The sequence below is a fragment of the Salvelinus sp. IW2-2015 genome, linkage group LG8 (assembly GCF_002910315.2).
Source record: "Salvelinus sp. IW2-2015 linkage group LG8, ASM291031v2, whole genome shotgun sequence".
NCBI classification, from domain to species: domain Eukaryota; kingdom Metazoa; phylum Chordata; class Actinopteri; order Salmoniformes; family Salmonidae; genus Salvelinus; species Salvelinus sp. IW2-2015.
Genome location: NC_036848.1, coordinates 7,400,837 through 7,418,980, shown reverse-complemented (window position 1 = coordinate 7,418,980; position 18,144 = coordinate 7,400,837). Strand labels below are relative to the sequence as shown.

The 18,144-nt window shown below is 44.9% G+C and overlaps 1 pseudogene; it reads right to left on the bottom strand.

Moving 5' to 3' along the window:
* LOC111967351 (kelch-like protein 3) lies at window positions 1-17,021 on the bottom strand (annotated as a pseudogene).
* Window positions 17,022-18,144: the final 1,123 nt, after the last annotated feature.

The window sequence follows — 18,144 nt, the reverse complement described above, 5'->3', positions numbered from 1 at the left end:
ACCACCATAACCATGTTTCCAAATAGAACCACCATAACCATGTTTCCAAATAGAACCACCATAACCATGTTTCCAAATAGAACCACCATTACCATGTTTCCAAATAGAACCACCATAACCATGTTTCCAAATAAGAACCACCATAACCATGTTTCCAAATAGAACCACCATAACCATGTTTCCAAATAGAACCACCACAACCATGTACCCAAATGAACCACAATAACCATGTTTCCAAATAGAACCACCAACAACCATGTACCCAAATAGAACCACCACAACCATGTACCCAAATAGAACCACAATAACCATGTTTCCAAATAGAACCACCACAACCATGTACCCAAATAGAACCACCACAACCATGACCCAAATAGAACCACAATAACCATGTTTCCAAATAGAACCACAATAACCATGTTTCCAAATAGAACCACAATAACCATGCTTCCAATAGAACCACCACGAACCATGTACCCAAATGGAACCACAATAATCATGTTTCCAAATAGAACCACCATAACCATGTTTCCTCATGGAACCATCGTAACCATGTACAGTAATGGAACCACCGTAACCATGTACCCAAATGGAACCATCGTAACCATGTACCCAAATGGGACCACCGTAACCATGTACCCAAATGGAACCAACGTAACCATGTACCCAAATGGAACCATCGTAACCATGTACCCAAATGGGACCACCGTAACCATGTACCCAAATGGAACCACCGTAACCATGTACCCAAATGGAACCACCGTAACCATGTACCCAAATGGAACCACTCCCTTAACAGAGGACTGATGCTCAAGAGAATTCTAAAGGTGGTACTATCATTTAATATCCACAATAAACCTTAGAAAATATTTCACTGACCTTGATAAAATATTTAATATACTTAACATTATACAAGTTGCCTATGTCCTGCATATTTCAACATTGCTCTGGGGTGGCTAACCATAACCATAGTAAACCTACAGATGGTGCAGTATATAGAATAATTTAAAATACCAGAATCTCAGTGGGAAAAAATTACAGTATAGGCTAGGCGTAGAAAAAGACAGTAGGGGTCAATTCCATTTCAAGTCAAGAGATTCATTATTATTTAAAAAGAGAACATTTAATCGTGGCTTAATTATATTTTCAAAGAGGATTTTTAAATTAATGAATTGAACTTCAGTTCGCTTCTTGAATTGATGAGAGTTGAAATGGAATTTAACCCAACCCTGGTAAAAGATGTTCTGAGCTTGAAATAATGTTAACCAGAATTATTGGCCCTGATCCAGAAGTTGTACAGTAGTCTTTTGCTCATGTTACAGTAAATTAGCTTAATACAAAACAAAAAGGTGATAATGCATTCATTCTTAGACACGGTGTTCATTGTCTAACGTTGTTTTTGCATCAATTTGGCACATCTCCTTCAGAGAGAGAGACAAGGTTTGTGAACAAACCCCCAGACACATTATGAAAACAGTATGGCACATAGAGTGCGCCAAGTCAAGACTGAGTGCATCTTGGTTATCACTTTGCAGTTGTCTTTACAGTGCATTTAAAACACTACATTAACATGGTGCCCCATTGCAGGCAATTCCAATATCCAAAAAAATACAATATCGATTTAAAATTGGAAATTGTACTTGAGGCATGTGGCTCCTGGTGAATGCTGGTCCAGGTTGGTCCTCCAGTCTACCTGCTGAGTTCTTCAGACCAGTAGTACAGGTGGTATTAAAAAGGGAGGGCCCAATCAGGCTGCAGACAGTGAAAGCCTGTTGGTTTCACCTTGGTAGTGACCATAGTGCCGCAGTCCTGCAGTCCATAGGTCTCCAATAGAGAACAGAGAGACTGACCTGATCATCAGTGCATTTCTACATCAGTAGTCGAGTCACTAAACCTCGAGTCCCAAGTCCCCTGTGCTCGAGTCCGAGTCAAGTCACGAGTCCCTATGGCTGAAGTCCGAGTCGAGTCCAAGTCATGAGTCAAGTCACTAATCCATCAATATATAATAGGTCTTATTAAGTAATTGTTTCTAGTTGCCACCAGATGGCAGTATATCACCACTCCCTCATGAAAAAAAAACAACTCACTTACTAATCATCACTACCTCACAAGTTCTAATCTATACCTGTATACTACTTATTTACTACAAAAATTAAGTCAGGCTTTCAGCTACTGCCCACTGATATTTGAGTAGGTTTTTTATTGCAGAATGAAAACTAAAGGGAGACTTGTCAGAACCAGGTGTATAACCATTAAACCGATTCTGTTGCAAAACTTTTACAAATCATTTACTCCAAACGGAAAGCGCAAACAAGAGTTTCTATTGGACAAATTCAGGTAGTTCCCTCCCCGTTTCGTTTTCTCMGTTTGGTTCTTAAACGGTAGATGGTTTCCGTAATGAATACACCCCTGGTTCTTAAACAGTAAACAGTTTCCGTAATGAATACATCCCTGGCGATGGGATGCAGTGGGGAAAGTGGGCGGCTAGAGCGAGACGACAAATTCAAAGACAGCTTACTTCTCTATCCTCAGGGTAGAGAGAGACAAATAGCTACAATGTTGTTTACTATTAAACTCAACACTAGTACTGTTTTACATTTCATGAACCAGTTTGTGTTTCTTAACCAGGCAAAGCTAAATAGTAAGCTAGTGACTGATGGTTACGGGGAAGCAAGAAAGTTGCTTGCGCGATTTGTAGCGGCCAATGATTGGAGGCGGAGCCTGCCTTCCGGTCTTGCTCCCCCGCAGCTCACCAGCTGATGTAGGCTGTGTGTGGCGCGTCCTTCCTACTGCTAGAGAACAGAACCCTCGATGCTCTGCGCACCCAGTGCTGCTAATATTCTCCTTATTATAATAGCCTATCCAGTCCAAGTGCAAATACAAGTCACCAGAAGGCGAGTCCGAGTCCGAATCACAAGTCATGAAAATCGTGACTTGAGTCAGACTCAAGTACTACAACACTGCCAGAGCTCATTGTTGGTTTGAGAGGCCCGTGTTAGCACAATGTGTGTCTGCACAGTCACAGTCCCACACCGCAGACTGACCGCAGTCTAGTTTCCCAGGCCAATCAACAACCTTCTTCTTGGTCATAGCTCATTTAATCAATCCCTCAAAACAAGGCCAGTTTATTTCCCCCTCTGATCAGTTGTAAGGAGTCTGAGGGGAGTGAGGCCCTCCTAATACTAATGTAGCTAAATGGCCCCCTGTGAGGCTGTAGGAAAACAGGCTCCCTCCAGTCTTAAGACACTCTGATCCAGGCAGATTTGTTGAGTCTTGGGGTCATTTTGACCATGGAAGCCAATGTCTCTCTCAGGTCCACTCTGCCTGGAAGGAATGCAGTTAGAGTTACAGGGCTGAGACAGCAGCTCTGCAGAGCACTGTCCGGGCTGGGGTCTCCCTCCCTCCTGAGCCACCCGTCAAGCTAGTGTTACTCCATGGAGTTGACTGTGAAATCAGACGTCTGTGTGGCTTCCTTTGATTGCTACCTGTTGCTGTGGGGTCCTGCTGCCGTCGGGGCCTGATAGTCATAAAGGCTTGTCTATAACGGATACACCTTGAGTGGATATAGCAGGATATATCAGGACATATTTTTAATAACACACTAAATGCAGCATAACACATTCAACACCAAACCATCTCACGACCAACATGTCTTAATTCTTCAAAGGAGAAGGTTCTGAGTTTGGATGCAGAGACAAGCATTTGAAAGGTGGTATGAAAGGTCAAAGGTGAAAGGTTACCTGCATAGCTTCGGCCGTTGCTCATGTTGGTGGGGATGAGGCTCCACTTGTCTGTGGCAGGGTTGTAATACTCTACTGAGGAGAGGTTACACGAGCCGTCGTCTCCTCCAATCACATACAGCAGTCCGTTTATAGCACACACACCTGCATGAACACAGGGGAGGAGGTTAGTGAGTCTCACACACACACACACACACACACTCTAGAGACAATGATATGCAGAACATTTGGGCATAGGGGACTGTGTGTGTGTTGCATCAGGCTACTCACCAGCGTTCCTCCGACACATGTTCATGTCACACACCTGTCTCCAGGTGTTACTAGGTGGGTCGTACACCTCCACACTCTTCCTCACCAGGGGCCCATCATGACCCCCTGCTGCATACAGCTGCCCACTTAGCACCCCAACACCTGCACACACACACACACACGTCTGGTTATATCTATTCCCACAAACACATATACTTGCACAAGCTACAGATGTTTCCCAGCAATAACTGCAGTCCATTAACTACCCACAAGGAGGAGCGATCACTTCCAGTAATTCTCTTGTTAAGTGGGCCATCTACCTCTACGGCAATTATCTTATTTCAGTGCTCATTGGGTTTAGATCGGTGTATGCCTATGCAAAGAAAATATTGCTTGCAGTGCATTAAAACCACATCCTGTGAGTATTGTCTCATTTTCACTGATATGGTTGTGGTGTTCCCTCCTAGCTCCTGCTGCCAGTAAGTTAGTTAGCAGTAGAGTCCTGGATGAACCCAGGCAGTGTCCATAGGAATCAACGGGCTGCATTGTGTTGGTGCTACTTCCTCTGGCCAGCTGAGCAGACTGCACAATGAGCACAGGACACTCAAACACATTCAGAGCCAGGAGGCTCACACACAGAGAGGCCAATGGACCTCCACCAGATTACATCCAGAACAACAACCTTCACTGGGACAGAAACACTCTCACAGAACCAAACTAACAGAATGGGAGGGGAAATACACAACAGAACCCTTTGGGAAAGAGAGAAACCATCCCAATAGAATATGTTTATGTACAAGACCTTGGGTCTTGTGACACCTTGCCTATTTCCAAAGATCTCTGTAGACAGTAAGAGTTACTGTGTGAGGTTAGTTGAGCCCATTACAACTCTATATATAGTCCTATACCACATATCATACTACACAGCTCCATTACACATTCCCTGGACTTAAAGTCACAGCACTCCCATGTCTCTGTGGACACTGACAGTGTGAGTGCAGTGTGTCTGTGCGGCACAGAGTCTGTGATAAGGAGAGGGTTGTTGATGGTGAGGACTGTCTGCACCTGCTCCGCTGCGTCTGGTGCTCATGTCAGCCATGTAGCCCCACTGGTTACTGACTGGGTTGTACTCCTCCACCGTGCTGAGACACTGCCGTGATGCCCCGTCGTAGCCACCCACCGCATACAGCTTCCCTGTACAACACAATACACACCCACTAAGGAATACAACGAGGAACACATACAAAAAGATGCTCAAAGTACAACCGCAGACAGGAAACTGACAAATACACAGGCACAGAAACACTATAGACACTAAGTGGACAAAACATTAGGAACACCTGCTCTTTCTATTACATAGACTTACCAGGTGAATCCAGGTAAAAGCTACGATCCCTTATTGATGTCACTTGTTAAATCCACTTCAATCAGTGTAGATGAAGGGGAGAGACCGGTTAAAGAAGAAGCTTTAAGCCTTGAGACAATTGAGACATGCATTGTGTATATGTGCTATTCAGAGGATGAATGGGCAAGACCAAAAATGTAAGTGCCTTTGAACGGGGTATGTTAGTAGGTGCCAAGCGCACCAGTTTGTGTCCAGAACCCTCAACGCTGCTGGGTTTTTCACACTCAACAGTTTCCCACGTGTATCAAAAATGGTCCATCCAGACAACTTGACATAACTGTGGGAAACATTGTAGTCAACATGGGCAAGCATCCCTGTGGAACACCTTCGATACCTTGTAGAGTCCATGCCCCGATGAATTGAGGCTGTTCTGAGGAGGGGGGGTGCAACTCACTATTAAGGTGTTCCTAATGTTTGGTATACTCTGAGGAGAAGCTCTATATAGACACTGAGGAGAAGCTCTATATAGACACTGAGGAGAAGCTCTATATAGACACTGAGGAGAAGCTCAAAAAAGCACTGTTGACACTATTCTTCTCTTACCGTCCACCCCTCCCACTCCGACACTACGCGTCTCGTGTTCATGGGAGCAACAAACATCCACTCGTTGGTCTATAAGCGTTAGGCCTCCACTGACGACAGGCCTGAGACGGAGGAGAAAAGGAAAGGAGGGAAAAGGGCGAGAAGAAAGAGTTAACAAAGCAGCCTCAATTTACCTTCTGAAAGCAGGGCACAACACTGGCCAACACTAATGCTCTCTCCTCTCCCCTGTCCTCTTTCCTCTCCACTGTATCAATAACACTAATGCTCTCTCCTCTCCCCTGTCCTCTTTCCTCCCACTGTATCAATAACACTAATCTCTCTACTCTCCCCTGTCCTCTTTCCTCTCCACTGTATCAATAACACTAATGCTCTCTCCTCTCCCCTGTCCTCTTTCCTCTCCACTGTATCAATAACACTAATTCTCTCTCGCATCACATAAAGTCAGGGTGACATCACCACTGTGCCCAACCACACAATCTAGACATTCATCCTGGGGGTACTACTGTTCCCTGCTCCATTCAGTCACACTGCAACACGCTCCACTGCCTCTCAAAGGACTGCTGGAACACTTAGACAACACACTTTCTTAGACTACACACTGGTGTTGGGCAGTGGTGATGCGAGGGGAGAAGAGCGGGGTAGGACTGTGTACCTGTGCTCCCGTCGAAACCCCCCACAGCGTAGAGCAGGTCCCCCAACACGGCTGCCCCCAGAGTGCTGCGCCGCTCTTGCATGCTGGGAACTGTGGTCCACTGGTCTCTCATCCCGTCGTACATGTCCACCGTCCTGACTCGCAACGAGCCGTTGAAGCCTCCCACAGCGTACACCCTCCCTGCCATGAACACCACACCTGAGAGAGAGAGACATTAAAGGCTTTTAGGTTTCCCCAGTAGAACAGATAAGTCAGAGAGGAGTGTGTGATTTCAGAGGTAGTAGCGGCCAGAGGGAGGTGTGTTTACCTGCTCGACAGCGTCTGGACGGCAGGTCAGCCACCTGGTACCAGCGGTCCTCCTGGAAGTCATAGCACTCCACACTACGGATGGCCTTAGGAGCCTGCCCACCCACCACTATCATCACCTAACACAACAATAGGGCTCCGGTTGGTTCAGTCAGTGGGTATAAATAACTGTGTGTGTGGGCTTGTATTGCTCCCCTTGAGGGTACCGGAAATCCCCACAAGGATAGTAAAACAAGAAACATTCTCCCTCGTGGGGAGATTTCCCAGTTCCCCACAAGTAAAGTAAAAAAGGCAAATTTAGGCTTAGGGGTTAGGTTTAGGGTTAGGAGATAGGGGTTAAAGTTATGTTAAGGAAAATACGATTTTTTAATGGGAATAAATGTTTTGGTCCCCACAACGATAATAAAACAAACGTGTGTGTGTGTGTCCGTGTGTGATGCAAGTGTTGTCTGACCTTGGGCAGGCTGATAGGCGTGCGTGGGCGTGTCCGGTCGGTCTTGATGAGGTGGCGTTGGTCAGCGGGTAGGAGGTGGTACTTCATGGCCTCGATCAGGAAGTCCTTACAGGAGTTGTTGTTCTTGATCATGGCCTCCTTCTCCACTATCTGCTCCACAGGACACAGCACAGTGAGCAATACAGACACATTAAACAAGTTCACCATTTGTCAAGTACAACATCTTGAATAAAACAATGCAGTGGGTTTTCAAATATCACAGTTTGATTTGTATGATGGAGCATGTGGGTGCTTGATTAATTATTCATGCTATCTGACAACAAGGTGAATGGTGGTGCTGAGTGACCCACCTGTACTAGGTCATCTCTGGACCGTAGGACCCACCTGTACTAGGTCATCTCTGGACCGTAGGACCCACCTGTACTAGGTCATCTGCTGGCACCGTAGGACCAACCTGTACTAGGTCATCTCTGGACCGTAGGACCACCTGTACTAGGTCATCTCTGGACAGTAGTACTCACCTGTACTAGGTCATCTCTGGACCGTAGGACTCACCTGTACTAGGTCATCTCTGGACAGTAGTACTCACCTGTACTAGGTCATCTCTGGACAGTAGGACTTCACCTGTACTAGGTCATCTCTGGACAGTAGGACCCACCTGTACTAGGTAATCTCTAGACAGTAGTGGCAGACGAACGTGCTCCATCAGCTTTGGCATGTGCTCCAGACGAGCCTCCTTGTCGTGCTTTATCCATGCAACAATGGCCTCAAATACCTGAGGAGAAAGAGAGAACACAAAGGGTTAATTACATTTACCAAGAGGGAGACAGGAACTGGATCTAACTTTGCTGACTCCCCTCCTTTATCTGAACACAGACTGAGACAGCCATCTACCATCCCTCGCTCTTTCTCATCAAACCTGCTCCTCCACTCTCCTGCTCCTGAAGATAGATAGGATCAGAGCTGTGAATGGATAGATAGGAGACGGGGGCCAGATAATAGAGACAGGGCTGGTGTCATGTTGCTGTGTACATCGGTTGAAGAGGAGGAGGCTACTTTGCTTTGTAATCACATTAGCAAGTGGAGCCTGAAGCCTGGAGTGGTGGGTCCGCAGCAGTAGTGCCAGCAGTAGTGTCATCAGTAGTACCATCAGTAGTACCATCAGTAGTGTCATCAGTAGTGTCATCAGTAGTGTCATCAGCAGTGCAGCATAGTGTCATCAGTAGTACCATCAGTAGTGTCATCAGTAGTGTCATCAGTAGTGTCATCAGTAGTGCCAGCAGTAGTGTATCAGTAGTACCATCAGTAGTGTCATCAGTAGTGTCATCAGTAGTGTCATCAGTAGTGTCATCAGTAGTACCATCAGTAGTGTCATCAGTAGTGTCATCAGTAGTGTCATCAGCAGTGCCAGCAATAGTGCCAGCAGTAGTGCCAGCAGTAGTACCAGCAGTAGTACCAGCAGTAGTACCAGCAGTAGTGCCATCAGTAGTGTCAGCAGTAGTGCCATCAGTAGTGCCATCAGTAGTACCAGCAGTAGTAACAGCAGTAGTGCCAGCAGTGGAACAGCAGTAGTGCCAGCAGTGGTAACAGCAGTAGTGCCAGTAGTGCCAGCAGTAGTGCCATCAGTAGTACAGCAGTAGTGCTATCAGTAGTAAAAGCAGTAGCAGCACAGCAGCAGCAACAGGAGTAGCAACAGCAAAAGAGCAGCAGTAGAGGTAGCAGTAGTACCAGCAGTAGTACCAGCAGTAGTGCCAGCAGTAGTAAAAGCAGTAGCAGCAACAGCAGCAGCAACAGGAGTAGCAACAGTAGCAGCAGTAGGAGTAGCAACAGTAGCAGCTGTAGGAGTAGCAACAGTAGCAGCAGTAGGAGTAGCAGCAGTAGGAGAAGCAACAGTAGCAGCAGTAGGAGAAGCAGCAGTAGGAGTAGCAACAGTAGGCGTAGCAACAGTAGCAGCAACAGTAGCAGCAGTAGGAGTAGCAGCAGTAGGAGTAGCAGCAGTAGCAGCAGTAGGAGTAGCAGCAGTAGTAGTAGCAGCAGTAGGAGTAGCAACAGTAGGAGTAGCAACAGCAGCAGCAGCAACAACAGCAGCAGCAACAGTAGCAGCAACAGAAGTAGCAACAGCAAAAGTAGCAGCAGTAGAGGTAGCAGTAGTACCAGCAGTAGTACCAGCAGTAGTGCCAGCAGTAGTAAAAGCAGTAGCAGCAACAGCAGCAGCAACAGGAGTAGCAACAGCATCAGCAACAGTAGCAGCAGTAGGAGTAGCAACAGTAGCAGCTGAGGAGTAGCAACAGTAGCAGCAGTAGGAGTAGCAGCAGTAGGAGTAGCACAGTAGCAGCAGTAGGAGAAGCAGCAGTAGGAGTAGCAACAGTAGGCGTAGCAACAGTAGCAGCAACAGTAGCAGCAGTAGGAGTAGCAGCAGTAGGAGTAGCAGCAGTAGCAGCAGTAGGAGTAGCAGCAGTAGTAGTAGCAGCAGTAGGAGTAGCAACAGTAGGAGTAGCAACAGTAGGAGTAGCAACAGCAGCAGCAGCAACAACAGCAGCAGCACAGTAGCAACAGCAGCAGCAGCAACAGCAGCAACAGTACAGGCAGTAGTGTTACCGGAATTTATATGCTTAAAGTAATGATTCGAATATTCCACCCTGAAACCATATAATTGTATGAAATTGATTAAGATCATAAAATTATTATTAATGATGTGTGTAGTTTAGTCAGTAAAGTATAATTAATGATTTGTGTAGTTTTAGTCAGAATTAGAACAAGGACCGTTTGTTCCTTTTTAGTATGTAAGCAGGGTGCATGTGGGAAACAAATGATAAGAGGAGCTATTGACAGACAAGCTGGACCACTGTGTTCCTTACAGGACATTCTGTCTCCACCCGGGGAGGGGAGAAACTGTTAGGCTTGCAGAAGATTATGAAACACGTGGAAGAAGTAGGGTAAAACAATATATCGGTACAATATGTTTTTAAAGTATCTTAAACACAGACTGTCTGAGCAAAATTCGGTGCCGACCTGGCTAGGGGCCTCAGAGATTGGGGAGAGGACGGGAAGTACTTCCCACGGTCTCCCTATCTTGAGGGAGGACGGGGAGTGATTCTCACGGCCGCCTCCCTAATCTTTGTCGGCTGGGTAGTAGGACAATATGTGCGTAGGATACCTACTGTTTGTGTGTGTATGTATGTGCGTAGGATACCTAATGTTAGTGTGTGAATGTAAGTAAGGAGCCAGTATAAAATGAATGGTTTTGTACAACGGACTAGCGCTCTCGTAAATAACCTTTCTGACTATCGTAGCTGGGCCTCCGTCTGTTTCATTCAACCAGTATCTTACGGATTCTGGGATGCAGATGCAGAGTAGTTTAATTGAATTGGGTTATGAACACTGAGAACATAATTCTCGTGACAATTTGGTCCTTCGAGAGCCGGATTCCAATACCTGTTCCTGCCGTCCAAAGGTACCACGCCGAAAACCGTGCACGGGCGGGTCATTGACCCGTAAATTAAAGACCTGTCCCCTGACATTGGGGTTCTATAACAGGCCGGTATATATCTAAGGTCGGCAGAGACGGTGACGGAATCTAACCTACATTGCTTTTCCCAGTCTTCAAGACGAAGKTCAATAATCTTTATTCACGAATTAGGGGGGAATGATTTAAGATATCTTTGATTTGATGTTCTAAAATATTTAGAATTTAGCAACAATAGAAGCTTAATCATTCTAAATAGATTCACCAAGCGTTACTTTGTGTACGTCGATAGTTAACTAATTGTGCAGGTCCGAAATGACCTGAGGTAAGGTGCGCTACCATAAATACAGATAGCTTAATAGATCTGGCCGACTTTGTGACGGCATGCAGGGTTTGTTAAAGCCGGGATTTAAATAGGTGTTGTGAGATAGGACGGGGATTTTGTACAAATAGGATAACTTAAATGGTTAATTAACATGTAGTAAATTAGCCATAGATCAAATTCAAAAGACATACCTAAATAAAGTCCTCATGAAACTGGTTGATATACAGCGAGGATATAAACTGGGTTTTGTCTTTGTGAAATAGACGTAATTCTATGTGAACAGGATAACCCAACCAATTCAAAAGACAATACTGAAATAGATTCTAGAAAGAAGAAGGGAAGCCTAATATAGCGGAGTAAGATACGAGATATTAACTTTAAAAGTCCTTTGACACAACAGAAAATAGGTTGTTAACTGGGACTTTACGACCCCTGGGAAATAGCTTATAGTTGTACGGGTAAGATTTCATGTCCAATAATGCACCTCTATAGATAAGGATTCCAGAAAGGAGATATACACATTAGAAAAGGTCGATAGCAATTGAGTAAGAGATTAAAGAGACCACACACAGTCAGGCAGGAGAGCAACTATAGTAATTGGATAACGGTAAAAAGCACATACATAGATCGTAGAAATACATACACATAGATTTTGAGAATAAGCATAGCAACTACAAGGTTTACTAACAATGGGTAGTAAATCCTCAAAGGAGGTTCCGGAATTAACCGGGGATGAGCGGTATTTGCATTTAAAAGATAAAAGAAATGTCTACTTCTGTTTAAAGTGGAGGAAGGAGTACGAATTTGATGGACGTTTAGACGTAGAAAAGTTGGAACTAATGATAAGACGTAAGGCATGTGGAGACAAGGCAGATAAACAAAGGGCAGAGGGGCTAGACACAGCGAGGGTATGGTTAGCCGAGGCGAGGAAGAGAGCTGAGGGAGAAAAGAAAACGGGATCTACTAAGGAGGAAGAGACACAGAAAGGGGGACAGGATTTAGCAACCTTATTGAGAAAGTGGATAGAGGTAGAAAAGGATAGGAGAGAGGGTCAAAGGCAGGAACAGAGAGAAAAAGGTCAGGCGTCTACAGCCAGACTCAGAGGAGGAATAGAAAGAAGCAGATCACCTCGAGATAATTGTAGATAAGCATAAAGGAGGCTTTAAGGAAAAGAAAAATAAGAAAGAACAGACAGGTGCAGAATATTTGATCGCCACTCTTGGGAAAATTGGAGGAAAGAGCAGGAAAGATTTTAAAAAGGAAGGGGGAAGCATGGAGAGTAGAAAAGGGATAGAACCCGAGAACAGAAAGTGCTACAACTGCGATAAAACAGGCCACATGGCAGAGGATTGTAGGGCCCCACCAAGTAWTAGCAGACAGAGACAGTTTAGGGATAGACAGAAAAGGGAACGTAGGCGAATGAGAGACAACGAGAGAGAGAGAGTAAGGAGAATCCTTGCTGGGGAAACACTTGGACCTTTAAATTAGGGCTATTTTCTGGGAATTGTCTCGGTACTACGTGCCCGAGTTTACGACTACAGAYAATAATAATAATAGGGTTATTTGCGTCTCCGTCACTATTGATATGTTTTGCCTGGAAAGATACGGTCACTAGTGTTTGTATAAGACATACACTGAACGTTTTAATAGCTTGTTTAGGTTAAATTGAGAGACTAATTCATTCTAAATGATAGCGAGACGATTTCGATGTAATACGTTGTCTTGTCTAAATGGTCTGCGGGAATAACGTATTGAGAATGGAATCGTATTTAAATGACTGAATCATAGAAGAGACAGTTACCTAAATCTAATGAATTCTAAATAATTACGGAGAGATAATTGCGATAGGAGTTGTGCCCATCGAAATGTGTACATATAACCATTGAGGAAACAGCAGTAGCAGCAGTAACAGCTCTCTCTCCCTCTGTGGTAAGTCACTCTGGGACTGGGACCAGGCTGTTTGTGACAGGGCTGTCCTCTATTACAGCAGGACGGGGACTCTGCTGTCACGGGGAGCGAGGGGGACTCTGCCGTCAYGGGGAGCGATTGGGAGTCGAATCTGTTGTTATGGTGAGTGATGGGAAGCCTGTTGTTATGATAAGTGTTGTCTGAGGAAGACCAGGAGGAGAGAGATTGAGAGCTGAGCTGTACTGAGCTCATTGATAGCAAAGAGAAGAAGGAGTTGCCGGAGTGCACTTGTCTTGCATAATTATGGGAAATAAAGTCATCCTCACTTTACAGGGTAGAATAGGATATGAGCCTGCATTGTCCCTGAACAGAAAATAAGGGGTTGGTTTGGGATGTTCTGGTGGCTGGCCTACCTTCTCCTCTGTGGACACGGTGAGTTTGTCGCTGGATATGAGACCGCACACATGCTGCAGAGACAGGCCCATGAACTCCTCTCCCAGCATCACCTCGGAAAAATGCTGCTCTGTTAAACAAACAAGCACACAGTTAGACAAACACAACTAGGCTGTTTACGGTCTGTTACACCCCTGAGCAATGACAAAGGTTATCAGCATACGGCCAGCAAGCCCCAGCAGTTTACCACGCCTCCACAACGTAAGGTCAAATTTGATATTCTGTTGACATTTAGATGGGATACAAGGTTTGAGCAGAACGATGTCCATGCAAAACAGAGCCAGGGTGGGTCACATCTTCTAAAAGCAGTCTGAGTCAAGAACTCCCTTCACTTGAAGCTCAAAGTAGTCTGTCATAAATACCCACTGTATGCTTTTTAACGGCAATCTGTTCATACTGACTGACCAAGACAGAGGGCAGTTTCTCCATCCCCTCCGCTAAGCTTACACCCTCTGCCTGGTGAAACGTAGAAGTGAGGTGGGGCTCCACTAACCAGAGTAGGCATGGGACTGGTTGAGRAGCTGTGTGCAGGTGTGGAGGTCGGCGAAGGCTCGAATGCCCAGACAGTTGGTGGGGTGCAGCTGGCTCWGCAGGAACTCGCAGCACACCTGCCTCACGTCCATCAGCTGCAGGAGGCTGGCTGCAGGCAGGAGCACCTACAGAGACACAACACAGGGGTCAGAACACGCAGCAGAAGACTGGACACTCTCTGTTCAGCCATCAGAGAGAGAAGGCGGACCCAATACAAGACAATATCATTAGGTTAATTAATAGAATACATAACAGGAAAATGCTCTCCTTGTCATTCATTTCTAACACCAAACAAATCTCCATGTTTTCAATTAGAATTCAGAGGATTTTAATACTAAAATGTGGTTTGAGGAATCTATGGGAGGCAAACTCATTTAAATTCCAGAGTCGAGTTAATACCAAAATTAAGGGCAACTCAAACAGAGAAAAACCCAAAACAGAGACAGCAGGGATAACAGGAGAACTCTGCAGCCCTGGCTCTCAGACTATAGCCGGACAACTAGAATAATGTGTACCGGTGGTACAAGGTGGTCAATTCTAAAGAAGACATTTGGCTTCTCTGGTTTATTAGCCTCTAGCCTGCCAGTCCTTCAGTAATATTGTGTGCTTTAACAGGCAGCCCAGCGCTCCCATTTGTCCACATCCCCACACAGGCAGGCACACAGAAACTAGGTCACTCAGCCAGGCTCTCCTTTAATTTAGGCCGGTGATTTCATTTTTGCCTGTTGCAAAAATGAAGGTCTGAACAGGGAGCTGCAGGCTAACTATTATAGTGGGTGTTTTCAGCAGTTGTGGCCCACACATTCTGAGAGCTAACATGGACAATACCGTAGCACCACACACACACACACACACACACACACACACACACACACACACACACACACAGAGAGAAAAATGATCCAATCTAACGACAAGGCTTGGATGCCATTCTAAAACAAACACACACACAAAGCAGGCATGTTGCAAACATTGAGAGGATTTCCTCTCCCTTCATTCACATTTCCTGAGCTAATAATAAGAGGAAAAGCCCTGCCTCTGTAAATGTTGGAGAAAGGGAAAGGGCTGGTAGGGGGAGACAACTTTATGCCACATATAAAGTATAATTCTGAAGAGACCAATGAAGGAATGCCAAAGCAACATGAAAGAATCGATTGACTCCACTGCTGTAAGCACTTAAACATGTCGGAGGACACAGAGAGGGACGCTGTAGCTCACCTGAACGTTGTCCTCCGTTACTTCAATTATAGCTGTATAGATATAGTCCACCAGTTTTTTTAGTGTTTGGCCATCCACATCCCTGATCTCCACCTGCTGGGCTTTGCTCTCACTCATGTCCCCTGTCCGTCACACACAGTGAGAGAACCCACTTGAGAAGGTTTTATGTGACATGAGGAAAAAAATAATCTCACTGTCACAATAAAGTGGGCTTCACATTCACAACATGTTTCAATTGACCCACGGCTTTCACAATGATGACAAATGTAGCCTATATACACAAACGTATACAGTAGTCCATTTACCACGAACTGTAGGAAGGCTAATACCTGTGAACATGGCACAGAAGTAGGGGCTGCAGGAGGCTAGCACCAACTTGTGAGCTGTCACCTCTACATTTCCCGCCACCAACAGAACGTCGCACAGCATATTCTTACTGTAAACACAAAAGATGGTTGAACAGTGTTTTCCCAAATCATCATACTGAGGATTTCTAAATAACTGTTAACTGGATATAAGTGCTCCAGCTGTGTGCCGGGGTTACTATAGTATTAGGTCATTCATTGCAAAGTAGACTATTTGGTGCCAAGGATAAGCCATTATGTATAATGTGAAGGCTATTACTGAGTCTAATGACACTGGGTTATATCAACATCTTACAAAGGCCATCACATGGCTTATTTTCAGTGATAAAAAGGGGATACTAGGCAACCAACCTACCACCTCATGTCATTCATCAGCTGAAATGCCTTTCTCATATGGGTGTGGTTGAAGGTGTGCATCCCCACATCCATGGCATCTTCCTCGGGGTCACAGGTCGGCTGCTGGTCATTAGATTCTCGACTGGTCAAGGATAATAAACTGGACATTAATAGGCCTACCCAAGATAACTAAAGATCATTAACCTCATTCATAATAACCCCAGCCCTTTGACTTGTACAAAAATGGTATTAACAAAATYCCACTGTCATTCCAAAGACAATGCTAGAGATAAATTCGTGTTGCTCAAAATAACTGAACAACACGCATTTTAAATTACAATAAAGTATTGTAATGTATGCTTCAACAGTAGCTACAGTTGCTAGCTGGCTAACACAGTAATTTAGCAGCTGATGTTCGTAGCTAGTAATTTGTCAGCTCTTTCGCTAGCTAGTAACGTTACTTGGTTACTAGAACCACGTTACAATAAGTATGTGCCACTCTTATTGACGAACCTACTAACAAAGTACGGTAACATACAGTTGTCTTGGGCTACCTTTTACTCACGCTGTTCGTTTAGATTGCTAATACTAGAACTACATTGACAAACCAACGAGGCAGTACAGTAACGTTAGTTAGCTAAACTAGCAAATCATCCAGCTATCATAGAAAATGCCAAATCTCTCCAAATTATGGAGAAAGTAATCCGACAACAGCTGTACTGAATTCATCGGAAGCGTACACTTTCATCCCGACTATTATGTCAACTTACCCCAAGGTTATACAATCCATGATATCAGATGTGCTGCATAAGTACAGGGGATGGCTACGGGCCCATGCACAAAATGTATCGTCCAAACTAAGTCCAACACAACACTAGCATGAAATTGCTTCTAATCGAATATTGACTCATTCATTAGCTGCCAAATAAACTAGCTAATAATAAGCAAGCATCTTCCCATGGTTACTGCTTCTTTCCTTTTTACCTTAAACTATTACAACATGTATTTTCTGAGAACTGATTAAGGAAGAATGTTTCCCCTGTCACCACTGCTGCTTCATCCGGCCACATTTCAATCGGCAAAGCTTTGTTCCACCGAGAGAAACATCTTGGTTCCACTTGCTCCCGCGTTGCTAGGTTACGGAGTGTCGGGTGAGAAGAAGAATCCACCCAAGAGACGTCGTTGGGACAGTCGGTTACAAAGTAGCCATTCATGAGGTAACTTTATAGCTAATAATATCAATATTCATCATATCAACTTTAGAATATTGATATACAGTGCATTCTGAAAGTATTCAGACCCCTTGACTTTTTCCACATTTTGTTACCTACAGCCTTATTCTAAAATGGATCAAATGTTTTTTTCCCCTCATCAATCTACATACAATACCCCATAATGACAATGCAAAGCAGGTTTATAGAAATGTTTGCACATTTATTAAAAATAAAAAACGGAAATATCACATTTACCTAACAATTCAGACCCCTTCCTCAGTACTCTGTTGGAGGACCTTTGGCAGAGATTACAGCCTCAAGTCTTCTTGGGTGTGAAGCTACAAGCTTAGCACACCTGTATTTGGGGAGTTTCTCCCATTCTTCTCTGCAGATCCTCTCAAGCTCTGTCAGGTTGGATGGGGAGCGTCGCTGCACAGCTATTTTCAGGTCTCTCCAGAGATGTTCGATCGGGTTCAAGTCCGGGCTCTGGCTGGGCCACTCAAGGACATTCAGAGACTTGTCCCGAAGCCACTCCTGCATTGTCTTGGCTGTGTGGTTAGGGTCTTTGTCCTGTTGGAAGATTAACCTTCGCCCCAGTCTGAGATCCTGAGCACTCTGGAGCAGGTTTACATCAAGGATCTCTCTGTACTTTGCTTCGTTCATCTTTCTCCCAGTCCCTGCCTCTGAAAAACATCCCCACAGCATGATGCTGCCACCACCATACTTCACCGTAGAGATGGTGCCAGGTTTCCTCCAGATGTAACGCTTGGCATTCAGGCCAAAGAGTTCAATCTTGGTTTCATCAGACCAGAGAATCTTGTTTCTCATGGTCTGAGAGTCCTTTAGGTGCCTTTTGGCAAACTCCAAGTGGGCTGTCGTGTGCTTTTTAACTGAGGAGTGGCTTCCGTCTGGCCACTCTACCATGAAGGCCTGATTGGTGGAGTGCTGCAGAAATGGTTCTCCCATCACCACAGAGGAA